The sequence below is a fragment of the Pelmatolapia mariae genome, linkage group LG20 (genome assembly GCF_036321145.2).
Source record: "Pelmatolapia mariae isolate MD_Pm_ZW linkage group LG20, Pm_UMD_F_2, whole genome shotgun sequence".
NCBI classification, from domain to species: Eukaryota; Metazoa; Chordata; class Actinopteri; order Cichliformes; family Cichlidae; genus Pelmatolapia; species Pelmatolapia mariae.
In genome coordinates, this window is record NC_086244.1 from 19361041 (window position 1) to 19378371 (window position 17331).

The 17331-nt window shown below is 40.1% G+C and overlaps 1 protein-coding gene across 7 annotated transcripts in view; it reads right to left on the minus strand.

The window, feature by feature from the left end:
- Positions 1 to 16615, minus strand: part of dlgap4a (discs, large (Drosophila) homolog-associated protein 4a) — a 101304-nt gene extending 84689 nt beyond the window's left edge. For all 7 annotated transcript variants that reach the window (XM_063463239.1, XM_063463238.1, XM_063463236.1 and 4 more), the window contains exon 1: positions 16092 to 16615. The gene's annotated coding sequence lies outside the window, so the exon portion shown is untranslated. The remainder of the gene's footprint in view (positions 1 to 16091) is intronic.
- Positions 16616 to 17331: the final 716 nt, after the last annotated feature.

Sequence of the window (17331 nt, forward strand, 5' to 3'; positions counted from 1 at the left end):
AGATGGACTGCTAATTTATTAGTTAAGTAACTGAACTAGAATACCTGTCACCCAAAATGACTTCCTGGACATGCTGTTAGTGCAACTAACCACACAGCAAGCTGTGGTATTTGTAAGTATGAGAGAGGTGCAGTTCTGTGAGTTGAATTAGCTGAAGCGAGGCCTTGCAAACAGCTATAGAGCATGTACTGCTCTTTGCTAGTACCCATCTGTCAGTCAAAATGGCTAGATAGCCTATAATAAAAAGTCTTAACAAAAGTAGAACAATTTAAAAAGTGACAGCTAGTTACACAGTAACAATCAAGCAACAGCTAATGAAACATGAAAAACCCAGAAAATCAGTCAGTTACCTGCACTGTAAAGCTTCCACATCAATTATTTCTTTCTATAATCCATAAACAAAGAAAATGGTTGTGTGCAGTGAACTCCTGGAATCTTGTTATCTCCACATAACAGCCTAGATAAAAACCATTTGCAATTTTCACAATACCACCGACTGTAGTTGTGATTCTGAACAACTCATGCTACCTTTGTAAAGAACCAAGCTGGTTATTTCCTCCGTTTTCCAGTTTTTATGCAAAGATAGGCTAAGCCAGGCTTGGCCAACTCCAGGCCTCGAGGGCCGGTGTCCTGCAGGTTTTAGATCTCACCCTGGGTCTACACACCTGAATCAAAAGATTAGTTTATTACCAGGCCTCTGGGGAACCATTTAAATCAGCTGTGATGGATCAAGGACACATCTAAAACCTGCAGGACACTGGCCCTCGAGGCCTGGGTTTGGACACCACTGGGCTAAGCTGAGCTAACCTAACTATCTAGTGGCTGTAGCTTCATATTTAACATATAGGCATGAGTAACGTATATAGCACTTCTTTCTCTCATTATGACACTTAAAGAGGAATTAGTGTATTTCCCAAATATTCATGTTTGTGTTTAGTCTAACTTCCCATTTGAGTCTTGGGTAAGCTTTCCTCGTAGCCTGCAGCAGCTTTTGTAAAGACAAGGGAGAACCTCACCTTTGAGCACAGCTGCTTCGTCCTGGCTTAATGTCACGTGGGGCACTTTCCACATTTCTGTAGATATTCTCTGTCTTACCATTGCTCATCTTACTCTGGTACCTTTTAAATCTGTGATCTCTGGTTTTATATTTTCTTGGCTCATTTGAGTCTTCTTTGCTTGTGCTGCAGAAGTCTCAGTTTCACACATTTCCTACATCCAAAAGCTTACCCTGACTCACAAACATCTGTTTTGTTTCAAGAAAGATATTGGAAGTGTCATATGTTTTTCCCCTCAATGTCAGTTCTGTCCTTGGCCTGTACTGAACATCACCACCTGTGATTTCTCTACACAAGACGAAAGAGCTACAGCCAGAAGTGTCAAAGTAAATAAACAATAAGCCAGGCTGTCAACTACGTAAATCCAAGACGATCTGAAACCTTTTCCAAGAAAAACGAAATAACTGCTACAAATACAGTGCTGTGCAAAGCTTTTGGACACTTTAAATGTTTTGATCCTTTTCTATTATCCAGTATATTCAGTAATGCCTCTAATCAGCCCCAAATTTATTCTGCAGCATGATAAGAAGCCCAATCATACAGTCAGGCTCATAAAGGAATATTTTTATTGACTAGAAGAACAAATCCCTGATCACAACATAATCAAGTTAGTCAGGTATCACACCAAGCTACAGAAACTGCCACGACAGCCTAAATCCAGAGATGAATACTTGATGGGCTGCTTGATGCTTGCAGTACAACCTAAATACAGAAGCTCTGTAGGCTGAATCAGTATCACCAAACAGCCATTTCCCCAGTCTTACCTCAGCTGTAATTTTTTGTTCTTAAGCAGACTTATTGCTCGCCTTTAGCAATGACAGCGCCTTCTTATATGTACCCTTCTCTTTATACAGACATATGAAACATGAATTCCTGTTCTGTACATCCAGGCACAGACATCGCCTTTGATTGAATCATGACATTCAGCTTCTGACGCTCGCCCACATTTCAGTCATCCTTGGGAGGAGACAGAGCTGGCAGCCTCACATCGGCCATCCAGGGACAATGCGGCAGGCAGGCAGGCAGGCAGGCAGCTCTACTACTGTAGTGGCATGGCAGGTTCAGCTGAAGGAGAGGCGCTGACATCCATACTAATGAGACTCTACACAGCGCAGTGACCAAGCGTATGCAGGAGGATCAGGCAGAAACAATCACACAGCTTCCAGAGAGCATTTGAAAAAACCCTTCTCTCCACCATTTAAAGAAGAAAGTTACTTGCTCTTTCTTCTCCATCTCAAACCTCTCAACCTTCGAAACATTTTGACACACTACTGCACACTAACTGTTCACAACAGCCCCAACAAGGACCAAGCATTGATCTCACAGTGGAAACAGCAACCACTGTTGGTTAATTAGTTTAAGAACATGCTGCAGACTGAGAACAGACTGTCTGCTATATTACAATGTTCAGCTTTACATTTTTAAAATCTCATTACTGACTGCTGAAGTTAAATTTCCATATTTCCTTTTTGTCAAACAAGCTGGATTTGATATAGAGATGAACTGTCGTTGCTTCTACAGCACAACAAACAAGACAAACAAAGTCAGAATTCAGTTAACGTCATCGCTTATTTGACATATTAAAAGTCTTCTTTGTCAAACATGTACTGAGATCAGGCTCCAAAAACAGTAGTACAGCAATGCAAAGGAACGGATTGTTTATAAATTGTATAAACTGTGTGTCTCAAATGAACTTAATATCTTGCATTCTACTGCATGAAATGTGATTTTGGAGTTTAAAAACGGCTAATATATAAAAATGGTAAAATATTTATATTTATGTGCTGTGTGTGGGTGTAATTGGGTGAATGAGACTTCTAGTAGAAAGCGCTTTAAGTACTCAAATTAAGTAGAAAGGAGCTTTCTGAGTCCATTTACCATTTCAGCATGATCATGCAGTGATTGGCACTGTGGCCTCATAGCAAGATTCAGAATCTTTATTGTCATTGTAGCAATGAAACATTGAACAACGAAAATGAGGCGCAATTTAGTTTTAGTTAACTATAAACTTGATAGGCTTCACCCTCCCGGTCATAAGAAATTGGATGGATGGACCTCTTCCCTCACCATGTGTGTATACACCACTCTGCATTTGATCATTAGTTATTATTAATCTCTGGCTCTCTTCTACAGCATGTCTTTCATCCTGTCTCCCTCCTCTCACCCCCAACCGGTCGCAGCAGATGACAGGCCTCCCTGAGCCTGGTTTTGACGAAGGTTTCTTCCTGTTAAAAGGGATTTTTTTCTTTCCCACTGTCACCAAAGTGCTTGCTCATAGGGGCTCATCTGATTGTTTTGGTTTCTCTGCATAATTGTAGGATCTTTACCTTACCACATTAAGCACCTTACGGTGACTTGTTGTGATTTGACGCTGTATAAATCATATTGAACTGAATGGAATTAAAATGTTACCTTAAATATATTGGACTGTAGTGACAATATGCAGAGTGGCACCAAGAAGACAAGGTGCTATTTGTCAACAAAGAAAACACACCAATGGAAATATTTGACATTTGGTTCAGGTGATCAGGGAGAGGTTTAAACAAAACAAAAGCAATAATGAAAGAAGAAAACACTTAAAAGTCAGACATCCAGACTCTTTAGCAATGCTCCAGACACTTTCTACTATTTTTTTTGTTTCAGCTATTGCTGACCTACCTAAAGCAACTGATGCTAGGCCAAATGTGCCAAATCTCATTTGGACCTTTTTTTGTCACAGCTGAGTTTACTCAAGTAAAGCATGAGGCAAAAAAGTTGTAGCTATCTGGGATCCCATCTGCTATTTTTTCAAGGCTTCTGTTATAGTCAGGATATCCTTGTGGCAAATAATCATAATCAGTCATTGTTTACAAACACAGATATCTACATATATATATATATATATATATATATATATGCAGATATAGATATAGTTAGATAGATTTTTACTCACAAATACTACAAATGATCACAAATACAAAGAGGGCAAATTGAAAAATTAACAAAATGCTTCCATGACATCAACAAACAATATCTAAGGACAGCAGGAGCCAGGGTTGCTTACTGCTACTGTGTACTTCTATGTGATATACAAATGAAACTAAAGGATGGAGCATTGCATGGAAGGGAAAAGTAATGCATAAGAGTACACAGTGACCTTTGGGAATCCTTGCAACTCTCCACAAGAAATTCATTAGCATATCCAATAGATTAATGGAGTGAGATTGCCTTGTGATGACAGACAGATGTTCTCCAAGCAGGTGGCAAATCTGGGTTCTGACATTAGTCACTTCCTAATGCTCAGCTGTCAGTTCTGTAAGTTTAAGCTACAGAGATGTGCAGCATTCAAGAGGAGGTCTGAGACAACTCCTTTATCCAAGACCTACATCACAGTCGTGCTTCCAGACGGGATCCCCATGGGAAAGACTGATTCTGCCATATATCTCCAAGTCATCCAGGATTTGCCCTCTAGCCTCCTGTGAGGCTCAGGAGCCTCTTGCTGCCCCATTACCTGGCAGTCTCAAGGCGCAGCTGCCTCCCTCCTGCTGTTCTGCTGTTCCTGGTGTTTTACAGTTAGCACGACAGGGATTTAAAACAGAGCGCCAGGGTGACCTGTCCATCAGTTGACGCCCCACATACAAGGATAAAAGTGAAACAAGAGGTCAAGCCATGTTCAAGAAATTTAAGCAATTCAGACAGCCTGCTGTGGTGACTGTGAGTTTTAGATATGCACAAACACAAGACAGCAGAGGAACTGCAGAAGTCAGTTCTTTGCCTGTGTTGTTAATCCTGCCGCAGTGACAGAGCAACACAAGTGTCTTTATGACATCACACATTTTCTCCCTAAATCCAATGAAATTAGTGAAAACACATCACTGCTGTCCATTAGCCCACGATAATCAATTGATAGGCTGCTAATCAAATATGTTTGCTCCAATACTTATCTAGCACATATTGCGCTATACTCTCTATATGAACAGATGGTCATGACATAATGAATATGTACCGCTATTATGACAAGATCCCACATAACTGTGTTTTAACAATTATTCGTGTGACTTGGAGTGCTGCAAGCTCCACTTTGCGCAATGAGTGCGAATGCCCATGAATGCACGATAAATAATATATAGACATCAAACTGACGCAGAGGAACGAGGGCAGCTGTCATATGCGCTAATGCTCTTGTTAAGTTTAATAGTGTGAAGACGTGACCACATTGTCATGCAAATCTCTTGCAGTTCTAAGATAAAACAGGGAACACTAGATATGGTATCAGCTTAGTTTAGGAGGATTTATACCCTTTAAAAATTAAGAAAGGATGGAATACACTAATAATACACTTAAACACTTTCAGGCTGCCATTCATTGGTAGACCTGGGAAAATGCTGCTTCTATTTATATAGGTTTGGTACTGGCAGCGTTGTAACTTGGTACATAGGTGGGATAAATACACTTGCAGGATTCAGGACAACAGCAGGATTCAATGTAGCAGAGCTCTAATACAGCAAAAATGTAGTAGCACACCTCGTGTCATGTGATAAACCATTCTGTTTAGCTTCAAGGTTATAGTGAGGATGAGTGATCAGAAGTGTGTTTGTATTCAGCAATCCTGGGAGACTTGTTGCATCTATCTGTGAAAAAGGGAGACAGGCTTCAAATTGCCTCACTGCTGAGGATGACACAGCGCACAATCACTCCTTCCAGCTACAGTCAAAGTTTGCGTGAGTGTGTGTGCATGTGTGGGTTGAGGGGATGCAGGTGTGTAATGTCACAAGGTTGAATGTTGTTCTTGACTCTTTGCGGCCTTGACAGCAAACGGGCAGTTCGGGTGCGTTTACGTCTCTCCAGACCCAAAGTAGGTGTAAGTTTTGAAAGTAGTAAACCAAGTGCAGCCAGACACACAGAAACCTGATAAGTAAATGCACGAAAACAATTAAAAGGGATTTTTTCATGTCGTTTAACTAAATGAAAGTGATATATTATATGACTAATTTGTAAGAGAAAATGTATTTAAATGTATTTAGAGCAGCCTAAAGCCAGCTGGTTAATTTTCATCAAAATAAGTAGAAACGCATTTCCTCATTATGTTCATAATCACTGAAGTGCTAGCTTATAATGACGAATATACAAATAAAGTTTCTCTGCGGAGCTTTATATCCTCTAACTCATTTGTTTTCATTTCACCATCTCTGCTCACATTACATCATTTCTCAGCCACAACAGGCAGCTGTTTTCAGCAGAAAGGCTCTGATGAACCTGCCCTGTGGTAAGAATATACAGGTTTCTGAAAGTCAATGCATTACTATGGGTACAAAAAATCCCATGTAGTCTAAAGTAAAGAAAATGGACAAATTATGAATACCAGTAACTAGCACATAGGACCTGAGTATGTCTGAAGTCACAACATGTTCACATCAACCATGTTCACAGCACGTTTAACGCTGTATACCTTTTCCCTTCCATATCAGCCTATAAAATAAAACAGGAAGACTAAAACAGGATTATTTAATGGCCACCACTGACCTATTCAGGGTTGCTTGTGGGTTTAGGTCTGGTTATAAATCAACCCCTTTTGATGAAATTTTCCCCTATGTCACGTACCCAGATAGCAATCCACTGATTTAAAAGGGGCTATCAACTATTTTACTGTAATGTCATGGGCTTTTATAAGTTTTTGAGACCTCTACATCATTACTGTGACTCATGTTTCCCTGGAAAAAACAAAATAAATTCCCAATACATGTTTATGTACACCACTTTAGTGGTGTGGTGGTGACACAGTAGATGTAAAGATGTTAAATTTTTAAAAAGATTATCATAAATTATCAAACCTATCATTGATTGTTGCCTAAACTGAACACTTATGGAACTCACAATGCAAACAACAGTGTTGTCGCCCCAGTTCTGCACATTATATCGACCATCATCCAGCTACGACTTGCACATGAAGCTAAAAGGCAGAACGGCCTTCATTAAAAAACATTGCGTCTATGCATTATTTGGTTGGTAGGAACGTTCCACTAAAACATTTTTGGCTAAACAAATTAGCAGAAGGCTGTAATGTGATTTCCAGCTGACAAGGTTGTCACATGTTTAATTGTTGACTGCTTTGCACTTTGAGTTCTGATATGGCTACAGTTTTCTAACTTTTCTGTTATATCTCAAGCTGTGGGAGTGACTTAACGTTATTATTCAAAATCTCGACACCATGCACAGGCAGGATTAAGCCAAAGCAAAGCCACGGTATGATTTCCCAGTCTCCAACTTGAGCTTAGTTTAATCTGCATCACACAAAAGGCTACAGTATTCCTTCCTGAAATCCTTTGCCTAAATGAGAACGTGTGTGCCAGTGAAAGTGCACACATTACCACTTATGTGGACAGAAAATATTACTGGGAATGATGTAATGTTTTCTGTCTGGCTTGATGCAGCCTCTGTACAGTCATGGTGTGGGAAACGCACATTAGCCTCCATGTGAAACTCTTATATGTGCCAGTGTTTTTTGGGGGGGTAAATAATTTAATACCATTTGAATATTGTTGGCTGCCTTTGCAGCGGAGACATATTAACATATTAAAGGTCGACGAGCTCCTTGAGAAACAGAATTATAGAATTACAAACCTAATAATAAGAGCGTTTTGAACACAGAAAGACCTCGATTTTGTTTAAACACCATAACAATCTGTCCTGATTCGTGTGGGTGGGAATGGCTAATTACAAGAGCATAAAGAAGTTTTGTTTTTTGAATTTATTTGGTCCAGTTTAGAGGGAAAAACAATGTTTTTCTTATGTTTAATGGCCAAAATTAAGAGTATATGCTCTGTCTTAACAGCAATATATTACATACTTAATGGGTGAGTCTACGGTCAACATGCAGTATTTGCTTTCAGCAACAGTGCAGGACGTTGGAGTGTTGGTTTGGTGTGTAACATGTTTGACTTTTATGTAGCAGACTAAAGTTTGCGTGGCGTTCTTATACATGATAACTTTATAAAAATCTATACTTGGAAATATTTCAAAACGATCCAAATATAAACCCAGTGGAACTAGCTCTATGCTAGTTTTGGAAGTCCAAATCTTTTTTGGAAGGTAGACACATCTACAGTTAAGCTCATTCACTTTGAACTTCTTAAAATCTTAAAATAATTTTTTCAACAATATATAAAATCAGACACAAAAACAGGTGGAAATAAATGGCTTTTTTAAGGTGCCTTAACCTTACCATTTTTTTCTAACTGTAATAATTACAGAAAGAGAATGTAAATATTCATTATCAACTGGAAGTCCCTTTGTATAGCAGCTTTGACTGGTACTGTAGCAGCAGTCTATGATCCCTCCCAGCACTACAACAAGATAACCTACCTAAACAAAGGGAAACTTAATAATATCTACATGTGATCTAGCAGAATTAAATCTCCCTGATAACAGCCTTATTAGTTAGCCTCTCTTTACATCATGCATTGTGTGGTGGACCAAAAACTGTTCCTGCATCACATTAAAAAGCACTCAGCTGTCAAAAACAGGGTGACCGTGATCATTTACCAGAAGTGTATGTACGAAGCAAGACAACAATCATTTGTGGCATTAGTCCATGAATCGATACACTCTAATCTTCGAAAAAGTGTCATGAAACAGAATGGACAGCCACAATGAGCTGCTAGAAAAGCTGCAGGCAAGAGGCTGCACACCTCCAACTGGTTTCACTGTGTTCAGCTGTTGTGTGGAAAAAAAACTGTACTGTGTGCATGCAAATCATCTGCAAACCTGATCGTGTTTGAAATTATTTTATGACCGACTTCTGCGCTTAAACGATGTACTGTATGCTTATTTGGTTGCACTGTACACAAATGCTTTCCTTCTTTTGTATTTTTGCCCAAACAGCAGATGAGGAGAGCAGGATGTCAGAACAGAAACAGCACAAAGAATCTCCTACAGACCAAACGCTTCTGAAACGCTCCAAGTGTAATTTGAAATCGTGCAAAGAACGGAACGAACCTCGTCTGAGACGTGACAACACAGACATGCACCCAGTGTGCTCTCGGGGTAAGTGTTTGCTGTCACCATAAGTGTCACCACATTCACCAGGACTAAATGATTCTAACTTAAGCAAAACTTTGCTGCAGAATAGGTGATTTGATGTCTAAATTTCACAAAGAATAGAGGCTACATTTTTCTTTTTATCACTAATAGACCATAAACAAAACAGTTGCAGCTTGGCGTCAGTAATGAATTTTTCATCTCTAGTATCTTGTTGAATAAATTAGAGTCCAGTCGAGTATTTATTTCAGCAAGCATTCTTAATTATTATGTTTCAAAAAAATGCTGCAGAGATCAGTCCTGGTCAGAAGTGTTAATTATCTCTATTCACACTCGGACCCTGATGCTGCATGCATGAAATCAGGGGAAGCCATGCATGCCAAAAGGTCAAAATAATCTTGTGTTGAGGTGATGAGATGCAGTGCTAGCAACACACGTGATAACATGCAATGCCATGTCCATATGGTGCCGAGGGCCAAGGCTGTGACACAAGCACACACCCGGGGTCAGGTCTCGGTTTGAGTGAATGTAATTGGCGGCAAGAGCCAGAAGGCAGGCAACCCATAGTGTTAATCTTCAGAGGGCTTAGATCTGCTCTCTGGCTCCCTATTAAGCTCACTGTCTGTCCACTGTTTTGCAGTAAAATGAATATCTAGGCCCAAACAATTCTATACTAGTAAAGCAAGTTAATAATAGTTCTATCAATTTAACACTGGCTTTAAAGCAAACAAATCTTGCTGCAGGCATTTTAAGGTAGGAGTGGATCTTTCCCTGGATAATGCAACTAACACTTTATCTGCATGCTTGTGTTTGTTTACCACAATGTTGTCCAGCAACACATTAGAGCATGATGCGCATTTGTTATCCCACTGTTCTCTGGAATATGTAAGTGAATTTATGCATTTGGTTTGGACCTGCTGGAGGGTAGCAGGTTTCCAAAAGGCAAAATCTGTTTTGAACACCAGTTTTCTTATGTTTACAAAGAAGTAATTAAAGCCAACTTCTGATTCAAGGGCAGTGGATATTACAATGAATACCCGTGAGCTCAGTCCTCGTCCAAAAAAGTATTTTTACATACACAAAACCACCCACAGACACAATCATCGAGAGCTGCCCCAGAAATGCAAGCGAAGAATGAAGAAATTCTCTTTGTAGTTGCAAAACAAAATATCCCTGAGCTTTGAATGTCACCCTGCATTATTCCTGTAGCGTTCTGTGTCTCCTACAGTATTGCTTCTACCTTTCACACAGAAGACGTCTCTCAATCACGGTTTGTCAATTGTCCTTGTCTGTTAGCTTTTATTTGCATCCAGCTGCAAACTGGTCGTGTAGGAAAAAGCAAAGCAAATGTTTGTTCAACACCAAGAAAACTGTTTTTCACATAAAAAATAAAAAAATAAAATGCACACACATTGGCCTGAACAAACAACTGTTCCTGGGATTGTCTCTGCTGTGGACACATGAGACATAATTAATCACCAGGGGACACAGACTCATTAATTGCTGCGTTCTGATAAATTGTCCCTGGTGAAAAACGTTAAGCTTAACATGCAAATTTGTGTCAGAGGATCCATTCAGCGACGCAGCCCAGGCAGGGACTTATTGTAAAATGACACATGCAGGAAGATAACAAGACACTTGTCAGGGGCCTACTGTAAAACGGTGATTTCTATTTTGGGGCTCGCAAGAAGCGGAAAGTATGAGATGTTTCAACTTGAATTTGACGAACGCTGAAAGACAGTTGAAGTATGCCGAGGAAAGAGAGCTTTTTTGGTGCGATGTAGCGGAATGTTTATCATTTCATTTGATTTGTCCTTGGGGGTTGTTTTTGCTGCGTGAAACAAGCCGCTAAACAGAAGAGGGCACAAAGGAAGCGAACAGGATAAGAGGGATAAGAGGGTAGGAGACAGGGAGAGGAAAGCAGAGGAGCTATTTAAGCACAGTGACCCGATGGCAGGAAAGGTCACTGACTCAGCAGCACAGAGGACCATCAATGGAGGCAGACTTTAATCACCTTCAGCCGCTTCATCGGCTCCTGTGTGAGATGGACCGAGAGAAGCATTACCAAGGTCGTAAAATCTCTCTCTGTTTCGGACATACAGAATGAGATGAGCGACTCTCCTCGAAGCTGAAATCACGCCATCTTTGCTCTTAATTTGAGACGTCTTTCTCAACAAATTTAAGAGGGTGATGATGAGACAATAGCTGAACAGATGGAGCACTAAGACACTTCACCAATGATAAGGAGGAACTGTACACATGGCTGGCTTGAGAGCGCCATTCTTCTGCATGAACCGAAGTTACACCGGTGGCTTGTTGCTATGGTAAATACAAAGAAACAACAGCTTGAAATACTGTATGGGATTTCTTCTCCCGGTCAGACAGCAAACACAACGGGTCTCATTTAAGAACATTTTTGAATTCTTATTTTATCCATGTCTGTTTTTTGGGAGTTTTTTTTCAATGAGGATTTTTTTGTACTCAAGTTATATTCAATCAAATGGTTTCCATCAATCAGTCTGACTGTTTTTTACCCATCAAAATGTTAACAAAAACTCCATTATCTTAACTGCTGATCCAGTTTAGGATCACAGAGGGGGCCTGGAGTGTATCACAGCTACCTTTAGGTGAGAGGTGGGGAACGTTTTAGACAAGTTGACAGTCTATTGCAGGGCTAACACAGAGAGACAGACAACTATTCACACACAGTCACACCTACAGCCAATTAATTATCAGTTAAACGAACATGCATGCCTTGGGAATGTGGGAGGAAGCCAGAGTACTGGGAGAGAGCCCAAGTAGGTCCGTGGAGAACATACAGACTTCACACAGAATTCACCTTGAAGATCTCATGAATCCCTGCCTTTTTACTAAATAGTATAAGCAAAGATTTCCAAGGAGAGAATTTCCATTCTAGCCACTTTCATTGTGGACCTCAAACTTGTACAAGGGCAAAAGATCAGCTTGTGTTTTTAACTGATTCCACGTGCTGAGGATCATCGCTGGTGATAAGAGCTGGGTCCAAACTACGGGTTGTCATATATCATGCCGCCTACGATAACGCCCATATAAATTTTTATGTTAAAAAAATATGATGCCATGTGTTCAGTCCCCAGCATGCACAAGAGCAGCCAAAAAAAACCAAACCAAACTAGAGCTACCTCAACAAACTCCAACAAAATATGAAGCTGCTAAATACAATCTTCACTCCCTGTTTAGCAGATTTGCCTCCATGAGACTTCACTCTGTTACTCAAACTGAACAATCATCAATTTGACACACCGGAGAAGCTCACAAAAGTGCAAGGGGACAGAATGGGACCTCTTCTGAGCAATCTAAAAATAGCAGCTGTGTTCAAAACAGTCCAGATGTGAATAAGAAAACAACCTGAAGTAAACATGAGCCAAATGTAAATCAGGTATGGCTGTCTGATGGAGTGATAAAACCTTATTACTGCACTTGGTATAGGTTGCCATGTTGAAATGAACAAATTAAACAAAATTTTTTAAAAATTCTCTCAGTAACTTCATTTTGATGAGGCTACAGTGAACAGATTAGTAACTTTTCATTAAGTTTGTCTTGATTATATAGTTTAAAACAGTCTAAATGTAGTCCATTTCTGTATCTAAACTCCAAATTAATTCATTTCTAGAATTCAGGTCCAGTGAGTGCATTTTCCCTTTACAGGTGTGCCTTTACTGACATTAAAAATGTGGAACAAATAGCATCAATAGGCTACCTCAAACAGTAGTTTTATTTACAACAGACATATTAAATTCAGCAAACTATATTGATATCAGTTATAGTACTACATCAGTCAATATAACAGTGCGACATAAAGGCTGGTGACGCTGCTATACTGTATTTAACCTCTTGTTTCTGTCACCTGACCTTACTCCCACCACATACAGCTGATAATCTGGAGCGAGATGAGAGAGGAGGAAATCCAGCCAAATTAATAACAAAGGAGACAGAATAAGAAAACGTTGTTTTTCTTGTGCATTGAAATGCTTTTTAGGCCAATGCTATATGATATTTCTGTCTCTTCTAATGATACAGGTAATAACCATGGCCAGCCATACTTCAGGAAACCTTATAAACTGTACGTAAAAAAGACTGGAGAGAATTATCGGCTCCATTTGCTTCCAGGCACCCACTGTTTTATGTAGCTCTACAGTGAGGTGAAGCTCTCTGTCCACAACTTCATTTTTGATTTACTCCCACCTCTCTTACTCCCAGACAGTTTCAGCAACAGCAGACAACTATTTTCAGGATAAAAGATTATTTAACATTATTTCTTCTGCAACAGAAAACTGATGATTAGCGACTAGCTGGCTGCACATTTAGCAGGTTAATAGCTTGATGTTTCTCCTATAAGCTGGTAGAGACCAAAACAGAGATTAAAAAAAATGTTGCTTTGTGTCTGTTAAATGCAGTTAGGCCCAGCTTTTATTGTTTGTACTGGACTGTTTTGGTTTGGTTTGGTGCATTGGTCTTTACCTTTATTAACTGAGGAAGTACTCATCAGTATCTCTACATCTACTGTTTGGGGCTTTATTGTGAAAGCTGACCTGAATGGCCAGATACTTTTTTGTTACACTACATTTATCAGATTATTAAAACACAAGCCATGCTGGCGAACAATACAGCTCAGCAGAAATAAATGCCATTAATATCTGTATCTTGTCATACTGTCTCGAGTACAAGTCTGTGATCACGGGTGGACGGCTTCCTTCTGGATAGTTGGTTGGCTGGAGAGTGGAGACAGCAGAAAGAAAAATGTTCCTACAGGAAACTGCTTGCACCAAGATTTGTGGATTTTTCTTTTTAAATCGTGATTTTTTAAGAAAATACAAACATTTCTATAGCACATATCTCTGATACACATTGAAAAATATAGATGGGAAAAACCACTGCAGGTGACAGAAAAAATATCTGTTTGATTTTGGAGTGAACAACCCCTTTAAGGTGATATTTACCCATTTATGCATCAAACCAATGACTATTTTATTTTATTCTGAAAAGAGCCATTTGGGGTTTTTTGACATTTTTACCTTGAAATATATTTTAATTGCAGTACTTTCAGTTATAGGGATGCATATTTCTACACTCCAGCCTGCTCCTTTAACTTGAGTAACAGATTTCAGCACTTCCTCCACCAGTGAATAAATGTAGTGGAGTAAAAAGTACAATGTTTCCTACTGAAATGTGGGTGAGTAGAAATGTTACATAACTTAAAATGGAAGCACTCATGTTAGCATACAAGTTGTACTCAAGATTACACGCTACTCCGTGCACTTAAATACATTCTTTCACTAGGAGATACTACAAATATTCATCTTTGAGATTGTTTCAGATTTAAGAAAAATAATAATGCCTGGATAGTTTGCATGACAGCTCTCTAAATATTCACATAATGGGTTCAGTGTGATGGATTCTGCAACTCTGGCTCAGTTTCTGGATTTGTCCGGGTCCTGGTGTGAAAATACTTTTAATGCTCTGCGTCCTGTTGACGTAACACTGATGTGTGTGATACTGTATGCTATCTTTTCTAATCACTCCCTGCAGTAGCCCTGACTAAGCCGGTTTTTAAAACACCCACCATCCTGGACCGGAGCCAGCTGGGTTTCCTTCAAACTCCTTGGTACAGTATCATCATGGCTGTTGGCTCCCTGGCAGCAGATATGACATTGACACCGCAGTGAGAGGCTACAGTCCACCACCAACAGAGCTGTTTGACACTGGATACCCAGAGATGTCTTGTTTGTACTGCTCAACACTGAGTGTGTATGCTTTTAGTTTTCTGCTTAGAGCAAACAATCCAGTGCACATTTAAAAGTCAGCAAACAGTAAAGTGTGTATTTACCATCCTGCCTATATAGTGATGTGTAAACCTTCCAGCCTGCACAGCACTAGATTGAAGCCACTGTGAAGCCACAGGCATCCTTCAGTGTGCCATCCACAGATTTGTGGTTCCATTGAGCTGCAGATGAATTATTAATCAGTCTTTCACTAACAAAATGGGCTTTTAATTGTAGAGACCACTGTTCGACAATGACAGCTGAAACACGGGCCTTGATACAAACTGGCTATCGATCATCCCCCACGGACTCATCGGCAGCTCTACAATAGAAGAGAGCTTGTTTCTGTCCACACAAAAAATTTAGCAGGCAGCTCCTGCTCCCTCCAGAGGACAGGGCCCCTTAGAAATATGTCTTTCACATACTCGATAATAAAAACTGCAATATTTTAGGAGCGAGAATGATGAAACTCGAGGATAGCCTGAGTTTTTGCTGCTCGTATGGGGTTTTATTTCCACTCATTAAGGATCAAGAGAAGAAAAGAAAAAGCAATGCCACCATATATATATATATATATATATATATATATATATATATATATATATATATATATATATATATATATATATAAATTTGGTTCTGATTAATTCAAAATCTGCAGAGTTAAAAGCTAACAGAGATTCACCTAATTGTTCTCAAAAGACATGCTTTTCCCTTTCCAAACTCTGAATTCAGTGGCTGTTTCTCCCTGCAGGAATGATGAAAGCAAAGATTTGATAACTTTGACAAACAAAGATGTGCGCATAAGACTGAAAAGGGGAGAGAAAAAAGATTTCAGGCACCACTATCTTACAGGATAAACCGACTTTGGCTTTGGCAGGCTGAAGCCAGGTAGTCCAGGCATCCTGAAGTGAATAACTGTTACATTCACAATAAATCAAGCTGCTGACATGATACCTACATTGATTTATGTCAAGTTACTTACAGGGCTCTTTGCGCTAAAAGCACACTCGTATTTCGACAGGTGAAAATCGACCTAATCCAAACACCCAAATCAATCGTCAATTTTAACTCAAGAAGACTGGAATTGTCGATGCAACAATGCAGCCTGATGAGCTCCCATTTGAGCTGTCAGGTTTTTTGTTGTTTCTTTTTTCTTTTTTTCTTCACTGAAACCCGCAACGCCCGATGTAAATCCTGAACGTGTCAACAAGCTTACCTTTTTCATTTCACTGTAATCAGCGGCAGAAGGGTGTCGGTCACACAGGAATAGTTATCCAGCTCTTACATGCCGTAATACCACAGTCACCCGGCTGCTTATCTGTCGAGAAGGTAAACAAGGCGATCCTATAACATCGCTAGAAATAAAATTGCCTTTCTTTATCTCTTAGTTGGAGCCTATGGCACCATTTCTTTGCGGTCATTGCGTGTCGGTCCTTGCCCACAGCAGCTACAGCGGTGTCTCTCTGACAGCAGCTCGCCGGTTTACTCAGGGATCCATCGCGGCAGGGAAAACGCAGTTTGGAGGCTGCCGGTGATGCTGCAGCAGCAGCGTTTGGTCCGTCGAGACGCGGGATGAGAGAGGTGGGGGTGGGGGCATCCGAGGGCCCACGACAAACCACCCAGCTCCGTAAATGAACTCATCGGACCCGAAATCACGGTTTCATGAGCAAACGGTGGTTGATGAATCATTATGCGCAGAGAGAGGCCACATGAGTGCGTGCGTGCGTTTGGCTGTCTATTCTTTCCGTTTGTGAGGAGTGATGCTCCTTGATGATTCAAGGAGAGAGAAGAGGGAGTTTAAAGGAAAAATTCATTCAGAGAGCAGACCGCAGGCCCTAGCCTTGATTGGCATCGAGTTCGTGATGTTATCGGATGACGCTTTTTAAAGTTGGTCAGAAACAGTAGCTACGATCATTCCGATCACTGATTAATCAGCCGATTATTTTTATTTTCCATTCTGATTTGATAAACGCAAAGGACAAATATCCACATGCGGTAATTTGTTAACATCACAAGACAGAAAACAATTGTTTTCAGCCATTAAAAAGAGAAAACGGGGGGAAAGAATCTTTATTTTTGGGACGCTGGACCCAGAGTTCTTCCTAGAAAAGTGACTGAAAGAATAAACGGATTATCAATTAGTCTCAGTTGATCGACTGATTGATTTACAGTTGCTACATCCAAGTTAGATGGATGGGTTCAGTGGCGACTCCAGAGTCTGTTGGGGACCTCAACAAAAATCACAATGGGCCCCTCCAACCAGCCTTCCATCGCAGTTATATTATTACTGTCACTGACGGCAGAGCTGGGCACGCTAGGCTGCTCTGCAGTCTAAGTTAATTGATGTTAAACTTCAGCATAAACAAAAGAAGTCGAGTGATGCCACAGTAAGATGCTTTAGTCAAGTCTCTCCCACATTTAGGATCAGATGTGCAGCGTTTGGTTATTTGGTGTTA